Source organism: Marmota marmota, unplaced genomic scaffold, assembly GCF_001458135.2.
Source record: "Marmota marmota marmota unplaced genomic scaffold, marMar, whole genome shotgun sequence".
In the NCBI taxonomy this organism is placed as follows: Eukaryota; Metazoa; Chordata; class Mammalia; order Rodentia; family Sciuridae; genus Marmota; species Marmota marmota.
The window spans coordinates 42,933,747-42,954,487 of NW_026000016.1; positions in this window are offsets into that span (position 1 = coordinate 42,933,747).

A 20,741-nucleotide genomic window follows, 5' to 3' on the forward strand; every position below is an offset into this window, starting at 1 on the left:
ATATATAGAGAGAGAGAGAGAGAGAGAGAGAGAGAGAGAGAGAGATTGAGAGAGAGAGAGAGAAAAAAAACAGAAATTAGGTAATACATAAGAAAGGATTAACTGTTGAAGAATAAATACAGCAAATAAGAGTAAAGTGCATTAGGAGGGTGGGGGGGAACAAAGTGCTTAATAAAATAGCATGGCCAATCCAAGTCTCATTGAGAAGGTGATTTTTGATTAAAGACCCGAAAGGGATAAGAAAACAAGCCAGAGAGGAGGAAGGAGAGATGACAGGGAAAGTCCTTCAACAGATACTATGATGTATGTAGTTACAAAAGAAGAATCAATTCTGGAGCTCCATTGCACAGCAAATTGAATATAATTAGCAGATATACATTATATATTTCAAAATAGTTATATATTTCAAATTGTCAGGACAGAGTATTTTGAACATACTCACCCAAAAGGAATGATAAAAGTGTAAGGTGATGGATTTGCTGATTACTCCGAGTTAGCCAAGATACACATGAAAGAAAACATTATAGAGTAACTAGTGAATACATGCAAATATTAACTAAAATCAAAATTTACATATAAAAGTACTAATATCAAGATGGCCAATGTGGCTGGAGGGGTTTCATCAAGGTGCAGAGAATAAATAAAGTAATTAAATCATCATGTCGGTCAAATTGTCTCTGCCATGGTAGGGACTTTCTTTGTGTGAAATGAGGTGCTGATGCTGGCTTCTGATGAAAGAAGTTGCATAATAAAATTTATATTTCAAAAGAGTTCCTCTCTCTTCCTTTGGAATAAAAGACTATGGGTAGACAAAGGAATGGGGAGAAAAATAAGGAGGTTATATCAACAACTCAGGTAGAAATAATGATGGTCCTGACTCAAGTGGTGGCTTTTGTAAGGAAGAGCCAAGAGAATTTCTTCACTGACTTCATATTGGGGCTAAAGAGCTGACTTCAAGGTTTTGACCAAAATCATATTATGATGGTTTGTGTTAACTGAGATGAAAAAGGTTTCTGTGGAAGAGATTTTGGAAAAGAGATGGAGGACTTTGGTTTTGGACATGTTGAATGTATCTATTGGACATGCCAGTGGCAATGTCAAGTACGTAGTTGGACATACAGTCAGGAGGAAGGAGGGATGGCTGAGTTGGAGCTTGACTTTGGAAATCAGTAACACATGGATATAATTCAAAGATTTCTCATTGGTTGAGATCATCAAAAGAATGGATCCAAATAGAGAAGATGATCAAGATCTGACCTCTGGGGCACTGTAATTATAAGAGATGAGGGAGAAAAAGGGAGTCATCAATGAGAAGTGAAAGGAGTGATAAAGGAATAGAGGATAAACTATGAGGGTGATCAGTAAAGTATGGTGTTCTGAATGCTTGTTGAACATAGACTTTAGCTATCCATGTGCTCAACATCAATTTGTTCACATTTCATAATTTCTGGTTAAATTTCATACATTGGTACCAATAATAAGTGGTAGAAATTGGTTCTACAATTGGCCCTTTTATGTTAATATCCAGATTGTTGCCTCAAATGCTAGAAGCTGTTATTATAAGTGTAATAAAACCTATAAGCATAAGTTACATCCATTATTATATACTCAGAACTTCCTGGTAGGATCTTCTCTCGCAAATGATTGATATTAATCCAATTTGTTATTTTATCAATAAGAAAGGGGATGATTTAAAAGGTAGGTGGTAACTTCCAGATCGCGATTGTTATGGGTGAAGCTGAAACTCAGATCCTAATCTTATGATTCCAAGTTGTGTGTATGCATTGCTCCTACATTGCTCCTTCTATTCCATGGTACGGGAATGGAAGAGTTCTACCCTTTTTTCCCTTAAAATATGCATGTCAAATTCTCCCCAATTGGCTAGTTAATAGCTAAGTTTACATTTAGTTAAAATCAGTTATTGAACAAATTCAAGGGGAAAAAATGTGCAATTTACGTAAAATGAGGACCTCTGCATTATGTTAAGTGATACGGCATCAACCCCTCAGCATACCAAAAAAGGCTCAAAATTCCATCTCAAAACCTGTAACATGAGCTGTGAACACCAGAAGAATGAGACCAATTTTGTAGTTATTAGGTCTGGACACTTTAATGGTACACTGAACTTGAACATCACCATGGTGCCTTTTCAGGCAATTGAAATTCTTCCTGCCTCTTTAGTTCCATTACTTTTAGAAATATACTGCTTCTGGGTGTCTAAGATTCATGCTACTAATAGTGATTAATATTTTTTAGTCTCATGTGCTAGGCAACTTCCTGTATTTTTCATATATATATATATATATATATATATGTGTGTGTGTGTGTGTGTGTGTGTGTGTGTGTATGTATATATATACACACACATACAAGCATGACATATCACAAAATAGTATATATTCTTTATTTAAATTCAGAGCAATCCTGTGAGGTTAGTTTTAGAAATACTTGTAGCTTTAAAGTAAGAAAACTGAAGCAGAATGTGAAATAACTTGTCCAGATTGACATCCTGCGAGTTTTGACCTGATGGTCTCACTCTAAACGCTGATATGTAACCACTATGAACATGTGGGTGCATAACTAGGCCTGTGTATTCCAGGCCTTACCACATGCCTCATGTTTCCTGAATTATTCCATTCTATGGATAATGGTCTATTTTTCATGGGATTTTATATTTTGGTATTTTCCATAGGCATTACATCATGCATCATGAAAATAGATATCAAAATTCTGTTGCCATATAACTCATTCCATTAAAGACTTTCCTTAACATGTAGCTACTTTTAAAAAACTTAATGTATAGAGGCAGAAGTATTGCAAGTTGAAAGTCAGCCTGTGCAACTTAGTGAGACCCTGCCTGAAAAATAAAATAAAAAAGGGTTGGGGGTATAGCTCAGAGATACAGGGCTTGCCTGGGATGCGTAAGGACCTGAGTTTAATCCTCACCATTGAAAAAAAAAGAAGAAGAAGAATGCCAAGAATGAAGGAAGTTATTAAAAGTTTATAATGGAATAACTTATAAGTTCCCTACTTTGCACTCTCCACAGCAATGCATTTAAAATGAGCATTTACCCAAACTAAACACTAAAGAGCTATGAAAAATTTAGTCTCTCTGGTAAGATCAAGGGCAAATATGGTCTGACTTTCCTGATCTCGAATTACACCATCTGACAAACATCTCTGCTATTTATGAAGAAGTTCACATCCTAAAAGCACTCAACTCTACAAACCACTCAGCTTGCATCCCCTGAGAATTTACTTCATGATGTGGCAATTGGAATGCTTTCCATACCTGAAGGTCATCCCTCTTTCCTGCGGAGAGCCTCTGCCACTCTTCTGGAGTGACCTTCCTACACTCTTGACTTCAGGTTGCAGTTGGGGACAGGCAATGTTGGATGCCTCCTTATTCAATCATTGTGATTGTTGATTTGCCCACCTAGCCTGATTCAACCAGAATTCTGTCATAACCTGTTGGAATTTGGTTCCATCCTGAATCAATCTTAGTCCCATTCTATGTGGAATGCTGGAAAATCGGCTGCCATAAGGCCACAATAACTGAAGAAAACGTACATCTGAAAATATCTAAACCAATCTGAAAGGACAATCTGCAATAAGGGAACCAGAAGGTTCTGGAGATTTCAATTGCAAGAGGCCTGCAGTACTCTGGTTTTCCCACAGGGAAAAGCAGGAGGGCAGCCAGAGCAGCTCCCTCCGGCTTGATTCCTCCAGAGCATAAATTTCCTTTATAAGGAAAATTCTGAGATCTTAAGCTATGAAGCAGGGCAGCCATCCCACTAACATCCTGAGCAACACATAGCTCCTGTTAGAGCAGTAATGAGCTGAGTCAGCATCAAATCATTTGTAGTTTGGCAACCACAGCACTGGAAAGGGCGGCAGAACCTTCGTGGTTGATGTTGCCAGCAGGGGTCAAAAGAAAAGCATCCTTAGTTGGGTGCACGTAGAACTCATCCTTTTTATAGGGATATATGAAATACCTTAGGGATTCCACAAATAATTTCCTGAAGTTTTGGAATGGAGAGTGAGGGGACAGAAGAGCTGGTTTAATTAATGAGAACATCTTCCTTCATGGGTTATTAAAAGTAATGTGACATACAAAGTTAAGATTGTACTGGTTTAACTGCATTTTATAACTCAATTTTTTCATAAAATTATATGTAATCATGCTTTTAAAAGATCAAATTGTAAAGAAAATTTTCTAACTGAATTATATTTTCCTCCCTTGGTCTTGCGTCACAATAATAACTAATCTTTTTAGGTGGTATGCTTATGCAGCTACATGTTCACCTGTTCACTTTTGTCACAATTTATTGTTTTTTTGCTGTGATTCTCTTTGCTTCCTCTATGGTATATGGCTTTTCTATTGTATTTTTGTTGTCGTTGTTGTTTAGCTATAAATAACTTATCAAAACTGGTATTTCTTCTTCTACCATCATGACAGTATATCTTCATATTCCACTTCAGAGAACTTCTAAATCTCTTCTAACTTCCCTTGCCCTCCCACTTTCTGGCATGTTTGCTATTACTTTCAAATGGGAAGAGGCATGAGAAAGTCTAACAGTTATGGGTCAAATAGAAAGGGACAGGGAATGTTCACAAATAATGCAATTTCACAAGATTGTCATTGCTTCTAGGTCTTTGCTATGAGCAAAAGTTGGACATATTTTTAAATATGTGTTTAAACTCATATTTCCAATTAAAATATAGCCTTAAATAATTTTTAGTTAATGGTTCTCCTTGTATATTAGTATTTCTTTCCTATTATATGGAAAATATTGGTTGCAATAATATCAACACTATTATGCTCTATTAAAATTTAGTTAATTTTCCTATAACATATATGCATAAAAAGAGTTTCATAACACACACATTATGAACAATTAAATTCTGAAATTAAATTCCAAACTTTTATAGTTTTATAGAATAGATTCTGAAAAAGTGGTATAGTTACTATATATTACATAGTCACTTGCAATAATTGTTTATCTATACATGCCAACAGTAAATGTAGTTAGCTTCATTCATTTTAGTTTGCTTTTAATTTTTGCTTTAATATTTTAATTTAATTTTTGAATATACAAAACACACAGATGTTTATAAAGTTGAAAAAATATGTCTTAGAGATACATTTTGGAGAAGTTGAGCTTTATTCCAATATAGGATATTTTACCCCTTTTTATAGGAAAGGTGATATGCAATATATAGTATTTTACGCCTAATTTTTTTCAAATATTAAAATTTTAAAATATTAAAACAGGAACCACACTATTTCATTAGATAATGATTTTCCCTCTTTCTTTTTAAGTGTCCTGCTATTTTACTAGAGAAGCTGGCATGATTCACTTAACATGTGCCCCATGAATGATCATTTGGGTGGTTTCTATGAATATTCCTATCTCAAACTCTTACAACAAATAACTTTGTGTATGTCATTTCATACATACATTATTCTATTAATAGTGCCCAAATCCCCTTCATTGGAGTTGAACATTTTTGCATTCCCATCAGCAACACATGAGTGTGCCAGTTTTCCCTCAATCTAGGCTCACCTACCTATATTTTGTGAAAGAATTCTTCAAAAATTTGGAATGTAAATAATATCCTTTCTTGTTTTCTCACTTTCTGTTAGTTTCCTTTGGCCACATCAGTGAAGATTTGCAAGGGGAAATAAGTATCAGAGTGCCATCTTGTTCCCAATGTCTGGTGTTCTCTTTTGACAGCATGGGTCCAATAAGAGAAGACACACAATTTTTTTTTTTCTTTACTACCCAGGGAGACCTGATGTACCCATGAAAATGCCATGTAAGGCAAGTAAATATTAAAAAATGAAATGATCTTTCCTGGTTGCTTTCATGTATAACCAGTTGCCATGTCTTATATACATTGGGGTACTCAGGAAAAATAAAAGTTAGTTTGTAATAAAAGTATTGGGAATAAAATTTGATGTTAATACTGAAAATCAGTCTAAGCCAGTGCCCCTTCTTTTTCAATTGACCTTTTTCAAATCAGTCTAAGCCAGTGCCCCTTCTTTTCCACCTCATTGGGAATTCCTAGTGTGAAGAAAAACAGCAAGGAGCCGTAGCCTACTGCTGACTTCCTCAGAGAGCAGAAATGAGATGGAACAAAAAATGGAAACATCAGGATTACACACATCCCCTTTTTCCTTATTATCATTTCGTTCATATCTCCTTATGTTTGTCCTGCCTTCAAATACATTTTTCTATTTCACTTTATTCAAAGTTTTATTTTTTTCCCATTTCACCTGTATATTTTAAAGTGATCAACATGATTATTAATTCAAACCATAGAATGCTTTCATCTCAATTTCAAATGTTTTTAGATGGATATCTGTTTGATCTCTTATTTAAATGAATAAGTGATGTGTGATTAACATTGAGAAGCATTCAAAACATCAAAATCTCACCCAAAAATGTAGAACTGAATTCCTGATTAAGGTTTATATAACATTTCGGCTAACTTATTTTGCCAAATACTTCTCTCAATTCAATTGTAGAGATTTTTGAGTTGTGAAGGAGTTTAGAGATCAACTAATCCAGAAATTTTCTTTAGAAATGAGGAATTATTTGGCATGGAAGATTCTGGAAGGATGTCATTCTAAATTTCTTTTAAAAAGTAGCTCCTGGTAGGACTGGGCTGAAACACAAATTTCCCAGTTTCTTGGTTCAGTGCTTTTAACCACAAAATCTTGACACATTTATTAAAGTCTGTTGTTGTCATTGTTGCTGTTGTTGTTAACAGGGAGAAATGAAAGAATAGAGGATAATTTCATTTCAGGGTTGCATGGAGCCAGTTTGCAGCCAACTGGTTGCCTTTGCTGTGATTTGGACGATTCTCGCCTCGCCTTCCCAGAAATCTATTGTTAAACGTATTGGGAAGCTTTCTTAAAGACAGCTTCACCTAAAGTGGGGGAAAAGGGGGGAATTGGCTTAGCTCAATCATAAAAGTTGATTTTTATCATGAGCATCAGTTCTGAATTTAGCAAGGAGTTGGACATGCAGATGGGTCTGTTGGCTCCACTTTATGGGTTTATGCTTGATCCCATGAATAAACAGAACCACTCTATTCAAGCTTTAGATGATATTGGAAAAACTTCAATTCTTTGGTACCATTTTACCAGAGTATAAATAAGTAAGTGAAAGAAATTATCTCCTATTTTTCTACATGGTGAAGCTCTGGCAGTTTGAATCAGCACTCCAGGGGAGTGGAGGAGCCCAGAAGTGGCAGAACTTGGCAGCTCTGCTGGTGTTACACAATGAGATTGCTCCGGCAGCAGGAGAAAGCACTGCCTGCTGGGTGTGACTATAGACAGCCAAAAGAACAGAGCTGCTAAGTGGGGGATGCTCTAACTCAACAGGAAGAAGGGGAAGAAAGTGGCTGGTGGGATACAACGGTGGACTGGGTTTGTGAAATCTCCTGTGTCCTTTCAGAATACTTTAAGGTAGGGGTAGAAATGGGGATGGAATTACTCAAGACTGAAGCTCTGCTATAACCAGTGGGGAAGGCTTTCATGGAAATAATTTCATATATTGTGTGTTAGTCAACTTTCTGTTGTTGTGGCCAAAATACCTGACAAAGAATGACAACTTAAAGGAAGAAAGATTTATTTTGTTCACAGTTTCAGAAGTTCAGCTCATGGTCAGCTAGCTCCAAGGCAGAAACATCATGGTGGAAGGGAGAGCAGAGTAAAGTTGCCCAGCTCTTGACAGCCACAAAGCAGAGGGGGGAGTATGAGCAGGTGGACCAGGGGCAGATATAGTCCCCAAAGCCCCTAGTGACTTCCTCCAGTCAAGCCCCAACCTACCTGTAGTTACTACCTAGTAGTTCATTCAGCTATCAGTGGATTAAACCAGTAAATGAATTAATCCATTGATGAGTTTAGTTCCCCAATACATTGCATAAATGTTCTACCTCTGAACCTTCATGTATCTGGGGCTCATGCTTTTAACACATGAGCTCTGGGGAGACATTCTAGATCCAAATCATAATATTTTGTATGTACCCATGTTCATTTTTATTTTGTAGTGGCCAAATATCATACATGAGAACATGCAAAAGTTCTTTCTTCTACCTTTACGGAATCATTGAAAAAATACAAAGGGAGGTTTTTTTGTTTGTTTGTTTGTTTGTTTTTAACCTAAACAAGGTAAACAGAGTTTTACTAAAAATGATAAAGTAGAGAATATAATATAATTTTTGTATTTTGAGCTTGTCTAGTCTTTGCAAGTGTCAAATTTACTAAAGGAAAATTGATACCTCTCCACTTCTTTTGCTTTTATCCATCTCTAAGCCAATGAAAATGCAATTATTTAAACTGTCTCTTATATCCATGTGTACATTAATCGTTGTAAATGTTTTTTTTAAAGGAAGGGAAAATAAGTAAGCGAAAAGGGTAAAAATAAGGACATCTGGAGACTGAATAAAACAGTAAACATGACAAATCAGGGACAAATTGCTTGTTTAACTCACACACTCTCCATGTTAGTCCCCTATTGCTGTGCAACAAGTCATCCAAATCTCAGCAGCTTCAAAGAAATTTGCAGGAAATTAAAGGTAATTTCCTTATCATTTCTCTCTGTCCCTACTATAGTTTGGATTTGGAATGTCCCCAAAGGCCTGCATGTTGAGGGGCTGGTCCATCCCCTGGTGCCACTGTGCCACTGTGAGGTAATGAACTCTTGAGGAGGTGAGGCCTAGTGGGATGAAGCTAGGGCACTGGGGGCAAGCCCTGGAAGAGGCTATTGGGATTCCAGGTCTTCTTCTTCTTCTCTTTTGCTTACTGGCTACCATGAGGTAAGCAACTTCCTCTACACACACTCTCTGACATTATATCCTGCCTCACCCCAAATTTATAGGTCAACCAACCATGAACTGAAATCTGTGAAACCGGGAGCAAAAACAAACCTTTCCTTCTTATAAGCTAATTATCTCAGGTCTTTTTGTCATAGTGATGGAAAGCTAAAACAAATCAGGAATGATTTGAGGTGGCTTGGCTGAGTTCTTAACTCATGGCATGGGCTGAAATCAATTTTTTGATCCAGGTTTTAGTCATTTCAAGTTTGAGTGTGGGGGGGAACTAGTTGCAAGCTTATTCACACGATTATTGGCAGGCCCCAACCTCTTGCCATATGGACCTCCCCACAACTGCTTCATGACACTGCAGCTGGTTGTCCCCATAAAGAGTGATACAGGAACAAGTGAAAGACAACAGCTGTCATAGAAACCACATTGGTTGTAAGCTCCCCTCATGTATGACTCTGTGTCTTCTGCTCCATAATGTTTGTAAGGATTAAATCATTATGTGCAGCCCATACTCAGAGAGAGAGCTTTACACTGACACACAGAATATCAAGAGATGATGATTGGAAGGACCCTTCTTAGAGATTTCCAGCCCTGATCTCCAAGACAGAATGTTTTGGTTTAAGGAGTAAATGTTATATTTATGAATTATTGGGTAGTTTCAGTTATAAGTGCCTTAATTATCTTCCCTGACATCCTCAATCTCTTTCATTGTTGAAATAATCCAGATTCATTGGAACTCTACATTCTTAATTTCATAATTTCTATTCTGGGAAATGATCGTTAATTCCCAAATGGTATGTAAGCACCTCAAATAATAAACCCTTGAGTTCATCACTAATATTGTACCTCGAGAGATTTTTTTTTTTTTTGAAACACAAATCAGGTAATTCCCTATATTCTAAGGCCAACTTTGCTCTTTAAGATCCTGCAGTGGACTTTCCCTGCTCTTAGTAGAGTAGGCCAACTGTTATAACATGATGTATACTCTCTTGGACAGCCTGGCCAGAGCCACCTCTTCAGGCTCAAGCACCCTAGAGGGGACAGTGTTCCAGCCACATAGTATGGCCTCTACCATAATATTTTTCTTCTCCCTATCTTTACAACATTATTTTCCCTGCTTGAGATGCTTTTCATCTCTTTCCTTTACCCTTGATCCTGTGCTTCCAACTTTTTCACCAGTTATCTTTCACATCTGTGAGAAGAAAATTTCTCCACTACAGCAGCACTTGCCTGGGAAATCTCAATACAAAATTTCATCACCACTAGTTCTAATTAGTGAATCTCATAAAAGACCATGAACTCTGAATGACCTTGGTAAGTCACACCTTAACTGGAACTAAATGACGACTCTTTAATAATCAATAAACTATGTTTTATTTTTTTTAAATGCAACCCTCTATAATCCTTGGATTCATTCATCTGACTCAGAAAGTTAGTATTTGGTCCTTAGCTCCTTAATAAGAGCAATCCTTTCTAGGGTCGAAAAGTCTATAACTTTTTCCTATGAGTGAATGACTTAAGTGAAATTTTTCACTGGTGTGTGTTCCTTGCTTTCCAAATTAATAGACTCAGCAATGATTTTTTTCTTTCATTTTTTTAAGTTATGGTAATTTTGCTTTTATTATTATTCTCTAACCCTTTACTTTAGAACCCTCTAATTATGTAACTGATTGATATCTTCCTTTGCTGCTAGACTTCAAGTTCCCAGGAGGTAATGACTATGTGTGTACTTACTATGGTATATCCCCCAGCACTTAAACAAATGCAAGTAAATAAATGGGTTTCTAGCACATACTTGCTGAATGAATTAGTAAATTACTTCATTTTATGGCCTCAGACTCAAAAACAAGGGAGTATATGTTATAAACTTTATTTCTTTGTTTTCCAAAATTGGATTTTAGATTTTTGGGGGGCAATGTCTCTCCTTTTTTTTCCCTTAATAAATAAAAATCAATCTTAATTGCTATATTAGTTCGTGTTTACCATTTGCAAAAGCCATTTAATGATTTGGAGAAAGGTGATCTTCTCACCCCTTCCTTCTGACATTACAATCATGTGCTTGGCCAACTGTGCGACACTGGTGTGTGCAGAAATTCCTTTCTGAAAAGCACAGGTGATCATTTTACACCCTGAAGCCTGAGATCTGATTACTCTTACTCTAGTAGCCTGAAAAGTTACAAATGTCGTTAGTAGTCATTACTCTGTTTAGCTTTCTAAAAAAGGAGTGCAACCATCTCTTATGGCTGTAAATTCTATAATTTGAACATGCATTTTCATGAGACTGCATATTCTTTGACAGATTCTATGTATTATTGTTCTAAAAATGACTCTCAGTAGTGAAAACAGAACCTGAGCCTAAGAATTCTAGTGGAAATCCAAGTGTTGGAATTAAGTGTGTGTGTGTGTGAATATCGGCATGCCCAAATCTGCCTTCTTCACCCCACCCACTACTCCTTTCTATTTTGCTGTGTTCAAGCAATTTAATTCTGCATCTAATTTTAATCTGTAAACCATATCCCTTCTTGCAATTGTAGAGCATGTGTTAGCACTTAACCAGCAGGAGGGGGGTTGCCTAAGGTAAGAGGATTGATAGCACAGACCCGGCATCTTAAAAATGGCTTTGTGTGATTTGGCGCCACTAGCTAAGGCTTTATGTTCACAGGTCCAAGCTGTCTGTCCAGGGCTTAGAGAGACTCAGGAACTGAACACAGTGAAATCTTTTATTCTTATTACTTGGTGTTGATGTTTCAGGAAAATTTGCATGGCGAGGGGCTGGATAAGAAACTCTGAACATATTCACGGTCGCTTTCTTAGAGGGAGCAAGCAGAAAGAATGAGTAAATTTGTCCAAAAAGGGCAGGAGAGTGACTTGAAAAATGTGATTAAGATCTGTTGAAATTAGATTGTGTCACCACTGGGTAAAGTAAGAAAGGATTTGTAGAAACACAAGTTTGACGGATACATAAATGTCATCTCTTCTTACTAAGCCTTAACTTATAGTCATAGAAATCTTTAACATTCCTGTAAAGTGGAAGCATTCCAAATTAAATTATTTCCAAAACTTTTCCATAATATTTTTACATGCATCACTTTTTCAGGCTTAATTATCTTTCATGTTTAATATAACAATGCAGCCCATAAATGTTGATAAATAAATACTGTATAACATGAATTCTAAGATGCGTCTTTTTCACGTTAACATTTCTGAAACAGAGATGTGTTTTACAATGAATGATGTTTGAAAATTAGAATGTGCAGCCTTCCTTCTTTCTTTCCCTTCCTTCTTTCTGTCTTTCCTTCTTTCCTTCCTTTCCCTCCCTCCTTTCCTTTCAATTCTTCCTCACACACGGATGGTTTATTTTACCATTAGTAGTTTCTTATATTTGAAGAAATATAGTGACTAAACTCACATATTATAAAAATATAAATAAATGCTAGGACTCCACAGTCTAAAAATACATGCAACTATTGTAAGTGTAGTTTTCTGAGAAATCCACAATTCACAACATCTGGCCTAAAGCATGGGATTATATAAGGTAGTCACTGTAGATGCTGCTTACTGAACAGATATGTTCGGTATCTGAATTACTCATTCAACTAATATTTATTAAGCTCCTACAACATGTTTAACATTGTTCTTGGTTCTCAGTTTAGAAAAGCAAAAGAAACAAAACAAAACAACAACAAAAAGAAACGAGTAAAGTCTCTGACTTGGAGATTATTTTCACTTATAAAAAGAAAAATCAGTCTAAGTCACCTGATTCTAGTGTCATTTTTCCAAACATAGAGTCTGTGAATACAAACCTTATTATTCAGTCATGCCTTCACATTTAACCTAAATCCCAGAGAAAGAAAATTCAGACTGAGCTTCTGTTTTAAAAGGAATATATTATAGCTTTATTTTTTTAGAAAAGTTATTCACTAGAAGCTAGAGTCTCAAAATTTGAATACGAACCGCACAGTGCAGCTTAAACCACCTTCGTACCAGTTCTGTGACATTGCGCATATTATTACTATCTTGTCCTATTTAAAAAAAAAAAAATCTTTCTCGAGGGTTTTTTGTGAGGACTAAAAAAGACAATGTACCTGGATTATTGTGTATTTAACAAAGTAAATTAGAATTCCATTTAACTTTCTTTTGCAAACTCACCAAAACTTAAGCATAACTGGTATTATGATTTTTTTTTTTTTTTGTAAACTAAGACTTGTATCCTTTTAGGACAGTAAATAAGTGCATTTTATCAACTTAAAACAAAATAAAATAAAGCACAGAGAAATAGGTGCAAATTAAAAAAAAATAGAGAGGTAAAATTAGTTAGAAATTAAAGAAAGTTCTTAAGAAGTTTACAAATGACTGATCTTGAAGAAAATGCCAAATAGGCATTAGAGAATCTCCTCTGTCTGAACAATCTGAAGAATAATTATTCATTAAATATCCCAACTATAACAATACTTTCTTTGCATATTTGAATACATTTCAATTTTCCATATACCTTCCTTATATCTTGGTGTTATTGACTTGAGTACCTGAAGCCCAATATTACTTAAGAGCACATTCTGGTATGTGAGTTGTGCCCTAATTCTTTCTTCCCATCTTTCATTCAAAAGCTGAGAAAGCTTATAACTGATAAAAGTAATGCGTTATAAAAATCAAAGGCAACATTCAAAATCAAATGAGTAATAATACAATTTTTAATGTTTTCTTATCCCATGAATTCAAGTTTATATATATGAAAATTACATTATTAAAAGAAATTTTTAAAAGAAATTTTATCTTATTTTATATAAAGCATGTAGACTCTTTTTTAAAAATATAAGTGATCAGTAAATAATAGACTTAACATTTCAAAGTAGCTTCCTTATATTTACTTTACTTTAAGTTTTCAGATTTTAATTTATCATCGTATTTAGAATTAAGATGACATTACATAAAGCACTTTTGTAAAACTCTCACAATGTAGTTTGTATGTGTTTATGTGTGTGTGTATTTAAATCAGAATAAAGACTTATAACAATTAATATTTTAAATACTGTTGTCAATGCTCGCGGGTTTTGGAATTCCAACAGGCTGTAGGTCTTTTATTTCAGTAAACAAAAGAATTTGAAATTTAATAATGAGAATTTTTTTTAAAAAAAGACAATCATTTAATGGCTTTCAATTACATAAAAGGATAAAAGCAACAAATTTTTATATTAGAAATATAGAAGATAAAATAAATATGAGAAGAAAAATGACCAAACGTTAAGTGGTAAACACGATGCTAAAGTGATCACATGGAATATTTCATTTATCCTGAAAGCAATACTATCAGGTATGGACTATTATACCAGTTACACAGTTGAAAAAAAAATAGAGTCTTAAGAAAGTGAATTAATTTCCTCATGATTGCTACTCTACTAAACTTGGATTTAAACCTTAGTGTGATTTTTGAAAATTTTTTTATTTAATTACAAGCAGACTCTTCTTTCATTAAAACAAATCTAAATCTTTGACTTATTATTACTTCCTGTTATATGATATGTCATTATTCACTGCCTCATTCCCCATATTTAGACAGGTAGCTTGCTTCCATTATTAAATTTTTAAAATAATGTACATTGTTGGTGGAGCTGCAAATTAGTACAACCACTTAAGAAAGCAGAATAGAGATTCCTCAATTAAAAAAATAGAATCACCAGATGACCCAGATATTTCATTCTTTGGTATTTATCCTAAAGAACTAAAATCAGCATACTTAGAGTGATACATGCATACAAATGTTTGTAGCAGCCCAATTCATCGTAGCCAAGTTATAGAACCAGCTTAGGTGTCTGTCAAAAGATGAATGAAAGAAAACATAGCATATATACACAATGGAGTTTTACTTAGCCACAAAGAAGAATGAAATTATGTTATTTAAAGATGAATAAATGGAACTAGAAAACATCATGCTAAGTGAAATAAGTCAAACTCAGAAAGCCAAGGGTTGAATGTTTTCTCTCATATGTGGAAACTATATACAGAGAAGAAACAAGGAAATAGAAAAGGGACAGGGTCTTATGAAAATGTAAGGGAGACCAATAGAGTAGAGGAAGGAGATTGAGAGGGAGAAAGGACGGGATGGAACAGGGAGGTATAGGGGAATGAAATCTACCAAATTTTGCTATCACCATATACAGATATATCACAATGAATCGTGTGTGTGTGTGTGTGTGCACGTGCGTGTGTGTGTGTGTGTAAAATTATAGTATATATAGATCATAGCACATATGTAATTATATGTATAATTATAGCACACTAATTAAAGATAATAATAGTGATGTAAGATTAACAGCGTAAGGCAAGTGGATTGGGGAGGAAGGAAGGGAATAAAAGGAAGGTAGAAGGAAATGAGATTGATTAAGTTATGTTATATACATATACAAATATGGGACAATAAATACTACCTCTAATATACAATTATAATGCACCAATAAAAATAATTAAAATGCTGCTTTGAATATCTTCAAACATATGTACATATATGCATTGAAAAAAATCACACTTTCTAAATTTAAAATATAAAGCTATTATAATAAGAACATCATGTTACTGGCATTAAAAATAGACACATCAACCAATGGAACAGAACAGAAAGTTGAGAAACAAACCCAAGTATTTCTGGTCGATTGATTTTTCAGGCAAGTTCCCAAGAACACACAATGGCAAAGGGCAATCACTTCAGTAAATCATGCTGAGAAAATTGATACTCCCACAGAATACAATTGGATCCTTATCTCACAGCATAGAAAAAAATCAACTCGAAATGGATAAAAGGCTTAGGTGTGAAACTATAAAACTATCAGAGGAAGCATAAGGAAAAGTTCTGCAACATTGGTCTGGGCAGAGATTTCTTGCCTAGAACTTGAAAAGCACAAACAACAAAAATAGAAATAAAAAATATGGAATTGCATCAAATGAACAATCTGCACTGCAAAAAAAAAAAAAATGAGTTAAGAGACAACCTAGGGGTTGAGAGAAAATATTTGTAAGCCAGACATCTGATAATGGGTTAATATCCAAAAATTTATAAGAACTCAATCAGTGCATAAATATATAAACAACACACAAAAAAAAACCTTGAGAAGGTGAAGAATGCACATCAGCCACAGCTAACCAAGTAGGGCTTTTTTTCCAAGACATTAAATGTCCTATAGACATCCAAAATGACATCAAGAAGCAGAGCAAAGAGAGCTGGGAAAATGAGCTCCAGATCTAAAACTTTTTGAATGAAATCTGTTTCACTCATTGCTTAGGAGCTGCAACACACCTAATACCTGCCTATTTTTGCTGCTCCTCCCTGATCTTCTAGATCTGATTTACTGACAGGGAAAGAAAGCGAAATGTTCTTCCTCCCGAGATCCTCATGGCATTATACTTGTGGAACACCTCTACTATCTCCTGAAGGATTCAGCAGTTTTTAGTTCAAATTCCTAAAAAGGAAAATATGAAAGTCTCAGCCACACCTATGGATCGGTCCCCTTAGGACAGGTGCGTATTTCTGGTGCGATATGCCACAGCAGGGACGGTAAGCCACATGTTCAAAATTGAAGAAAAGTGAAGCTGAGAAGTGAGTGTAAGTAGAAAACAATCATACCTAGTTTAGTATGAAAACATTCGTGTCAGCCACACTAGAGGCTCTATCATTTGCTTCATCACTTAGCCTGACGAAAGAAACTCACATCATATTGTTTTAAATCTGGATTCTTGGTTGAGTGAAATAGAAAAAGTTTATATCATATACACATCACCCATTCACATTTATTCTGTGACTACTCTGTTGACTTTCATTGTTCGCTTATTTCTTGAGTTGTTAATGTTTTCCTTATTGCTTTATATATTAAAGGTTTTTACATATTCAGTATACAAATTTTTGGTCTTATCTATTGCTCATATTCTTTCCATTTGTCTATTTGCCTTCTCATTATAGTTTGGTGTTTAATGTAGTCAAATCCTCCCACTATTCTCTTTTTGCTTTAATTGTCTTAATATTGAAAAAAAATCTTTACCATTTCAAGGTAAATAAATGTCCCAATTACACCTATTTTAAATATTTTTTAAAATTGCTTGCAATTGCTTAATGTCCTGAAATAAATCTTGAGAGATTATGTGATATTCTTTATGTGAAGTCTGATATTTATTTGGCAATACATAAATTTCTTTTTTCTCAACTTGGCTAATATTCATAACATTTTTTTCTACCAGAATAATCCATCTATTAAACATACTAAGATATTTTATTCAGGTTGCATTATAGTTTCACAACATGATTAGATTTTTTAAAACATTCCTCTTAAAATAATGTGGGGAAAATATCGAACAGATTGCTTATAGTAGATACGAAGTTGATTAGGGGACTATTAGGACAGTTCACATAAGAGTTCAGTAAGGATAACTCACAGAAAAGTCTGATATTTATTTGGCAATACAGAACCCACTGGTGATTCAGTTCATTAAAAAAAAAAGTAGATACAAGGAGTAGAAAGGAATGGTAGAAGCAGCCAAATTATAGATAGTTGAGGTGAAAGGGTACAGGCTGCCACATACAATTTTTAAACCCTTTTAAAGAGAAGATATAAGTAGTGGGAGACTGAAGCAAGTCCAAAGAATTTTTTTCTTAAATGTCTTTAGTTTTCTTCTGAGAAGAGACAAAACTGAACCTTGCCACATGTTACATGGAAAGAGCCATATGGTGAGAAGAGGGGAATATCACAGAGTAAGCCATGTCATGAGCGAGACGGGAAGAAGTGAGTCAACCAGGGGACAGAAGTATATGGGTTGGTTGGCTATCGCTGAAGAAGTGGAGGGAGCAATCAGATGGAAAGGCTTCTCAATCAAAAAAAGAGGTTGGCGCATCAGTTGAAATCAGAATGTTGGAGGGGAGCTGTGAGAAAGGAGGTCCACAGTTGAGCTACCTACTAGGTGGTAGGGTGGAAGAAATAACGGGGTGGAGATGAGGGACCAAGCCATTTGAAGGCCCATGAATATGTCCTAACATTCTTCCTTATGATTGTGTGATTTTTTTTTTCCCCCAGCAAAAATGAAGCTTTTGGATAGTTGCTTTGGGGTTAAGAGAATGAGAAAATAGAAGAAAGCAATAGGCAGAGTGTGGCAGTTTAGACAGTGGATGAGCTAAAATGTCTTAGGGTTCTTATGAAGGCTAGAGCAGGGTTCCAGGAATGGGCTTCTATAAGGGGAGTTGAAGAGACTGATGTGAGATTGCAAAGGTCAAGGAGCAGGAAGGATCATGTATTGGAGAGATCTTTTTTTAAATAAACATTGAAGTCAGCTCGGTGCTCCAGACACTCTAGAAGCATTTAGTACTGTAACTATAATCATTATGAATGGTGAACTTAAAACCACTAGGATCAAACATAATACCAAATGTTCTATTTAAAAATAAGGACCCAATCCAGTTAAACAAACAAACAACTAAACAAAACAATGACATTAATAGTCTTACCCATGAAAAGTCAGATGAGTGTGACTTCACTGTTGGCCATGGTTGTAGGTTTAACAATTCAGGTTAGGTGTTTGGAAAAAGAAACACAAGGAAATGGGTAAAATTTTATGTTGGAGTTTTGAAATTTAGTTAGGGAAATGAAGCGACTCTATGATGATCATGTGTTCTGAGAGTCACTAAGTTATTTTATACATTTTTCCCTTCCTTAACAAATACGAGGGCAAGAGGAATTATTTGAGTGAGTCCTCAACTAGAGAAACAGAACATGCAATTACTTGGTGTTCCTATCCCAATCGGACCAGGAAATTTAACAAAAGATGTAGAGAATGGGTGCTTTTAAATGTTATAAAGACAGAGGTGCCAGTGGCATGGATCCTGGGGTGCTTCTTGGTGTCTTCCTCTCACCCCATTGTAACAGAAGAAGGTGTGTTAACCCAGACGATGATGTACTGATCCTGTGGACAAAATGGTTTACCTTTTATAAAAATGTGCTCTATTTATACCATACGGAAGTACAGAGAAGCATCATGCTGGTTTGAACTAGGGCCTTTCTCACTGAAATCTGATCACACGATATAGATTGAATACATCGACCTGAACTCTCAAACAGACCCGAAAGGTGATGGTGAAGAGTGATACCAACATATTCAGGACATCTTTGAAAGGTGGAATGTTGTTGATTGTGACAGCAAAAAGCGGGGCCACAGTTGCATTCATTGTTCAGTGAGCTTGTCCACACAGCTCAACCCACCGACAGCAATGAATGTTGATTGTGACCTTTTGAAAAATAATCTCTGCATGAAGAAGAGAAAGTTCTGGAGTGTCCTGCTTTGGTTTTCTGTCTTCAGCAAATTCTGGGAGCCACGGAGCAGTTGATGGTTAGCCATAGGGTACAATCAACGGTCGATGGTTTTGATTTTAATTCCAAACTCACCGACAGCGTTGAATGTTCACTGAAGCAACCTCTAAGCTCAGAATTCTGCTGACTTTACAGTATCTGTAAGTATGGAAAGAGGAGGGAGACAGAAAATACAAAGTACATTTAGTCACACGTTGTATGCATTTTAAGCCTTTTCAAAGAAATAAGAAGGAAGAGACGAAGGGTGATTCTTCCAACCAACACTTTGGCCAGCCTCCACATCACATGTGTGAAAGAAAGGGATTTTGTTTCTTCAAGCTAAAAAAAAAAAAATGCTGATCTTGGTTTAGTTCCAGAGAGAGAATTATCCCACAGTTACAAAGACAATTTCTTATTCAAAGTAATTTGAAATATCAAATTGAAACAATATCTTAAAATTTAAATAATGCTATGCTTGAAGAATATATTGTGCATATAGAATATTCAAAAATTAAAAAGAATTCTCTTAGATTTCCTCAAATTAAACTACTGTCAATTACCTTTTTACACTTATATGTCTAATGTATGTGATCATAAAATTTGGTTTTAAAATTAGAATATGTTCCAAAGCATTCTTAAACTGAGCAAATTACAAATGAAGAAATCAGCTCAACCCATTTTTCTGTTTATGACACAAAAAATTCATTAATACAGTAAATACAATCTATGCATGCTATGAAGCTATGAATTCCCAACTGTTTTGGATATGAAACTCCCAACATCTTTTTATGGGTGGATAGGTCAGGGATTCTTTTTATAACCTCTTTTCTATGAGTGCTTTGTGAATAATGCTTATTTTAAAGCATTTATTATCAACTCTGTTAAATGTATTTATATAATCATGTTGAATAATTTTTATTATTAATTAAAACAAAAGTTCTCTTGCATATATTGAAACCAACCTAGAAAGTCACTATTTGACACACTTCAACTGACATCCAATATGATTGTAATTATCTGTGGGTGAGACAACCCACGGTAATTTAGAATACTACTTTGAAGATTTTCAAATCAATGGAATAGTTCCTGAAATATTAGTGAACTATGTATTTCAAATTTTTACGTATTCTGACATTTCCTTCGCTTACAATACCATATTTTAAAGGCAGTAATTGCTTAATATCTTTGAAATACAATTTTTACATGGAAATGTTCTCTAACATGTTTTGGTAAAATGAGGGCTAGTGATCTACTAAAAGCATGTATTGAGGCAACAAATAGTAATAGAATAAACAGTGGTGATTAATCTGAATTTTGCATTGTGTCATTCTTTTGAAATAATCACTTTTTTTCCTGCAGAGTACAACTAGTTAAAAAAATGCTTTATCAATAGGCATTTCTTGTGCTGGTGTGGAAAGAACATTATTATGGGACTAAGGGCTCATTTGTTTGCATTATCAATTCCACCTGAAGGCATATCACTCCTGTTTCTCTGCCTGCACATTGTGGCGTTAGTGTCAGTTCAATATATAACCATTTTTTCAATCATGCCTATTGATCTCTCACTACATCTGCTAACATTTG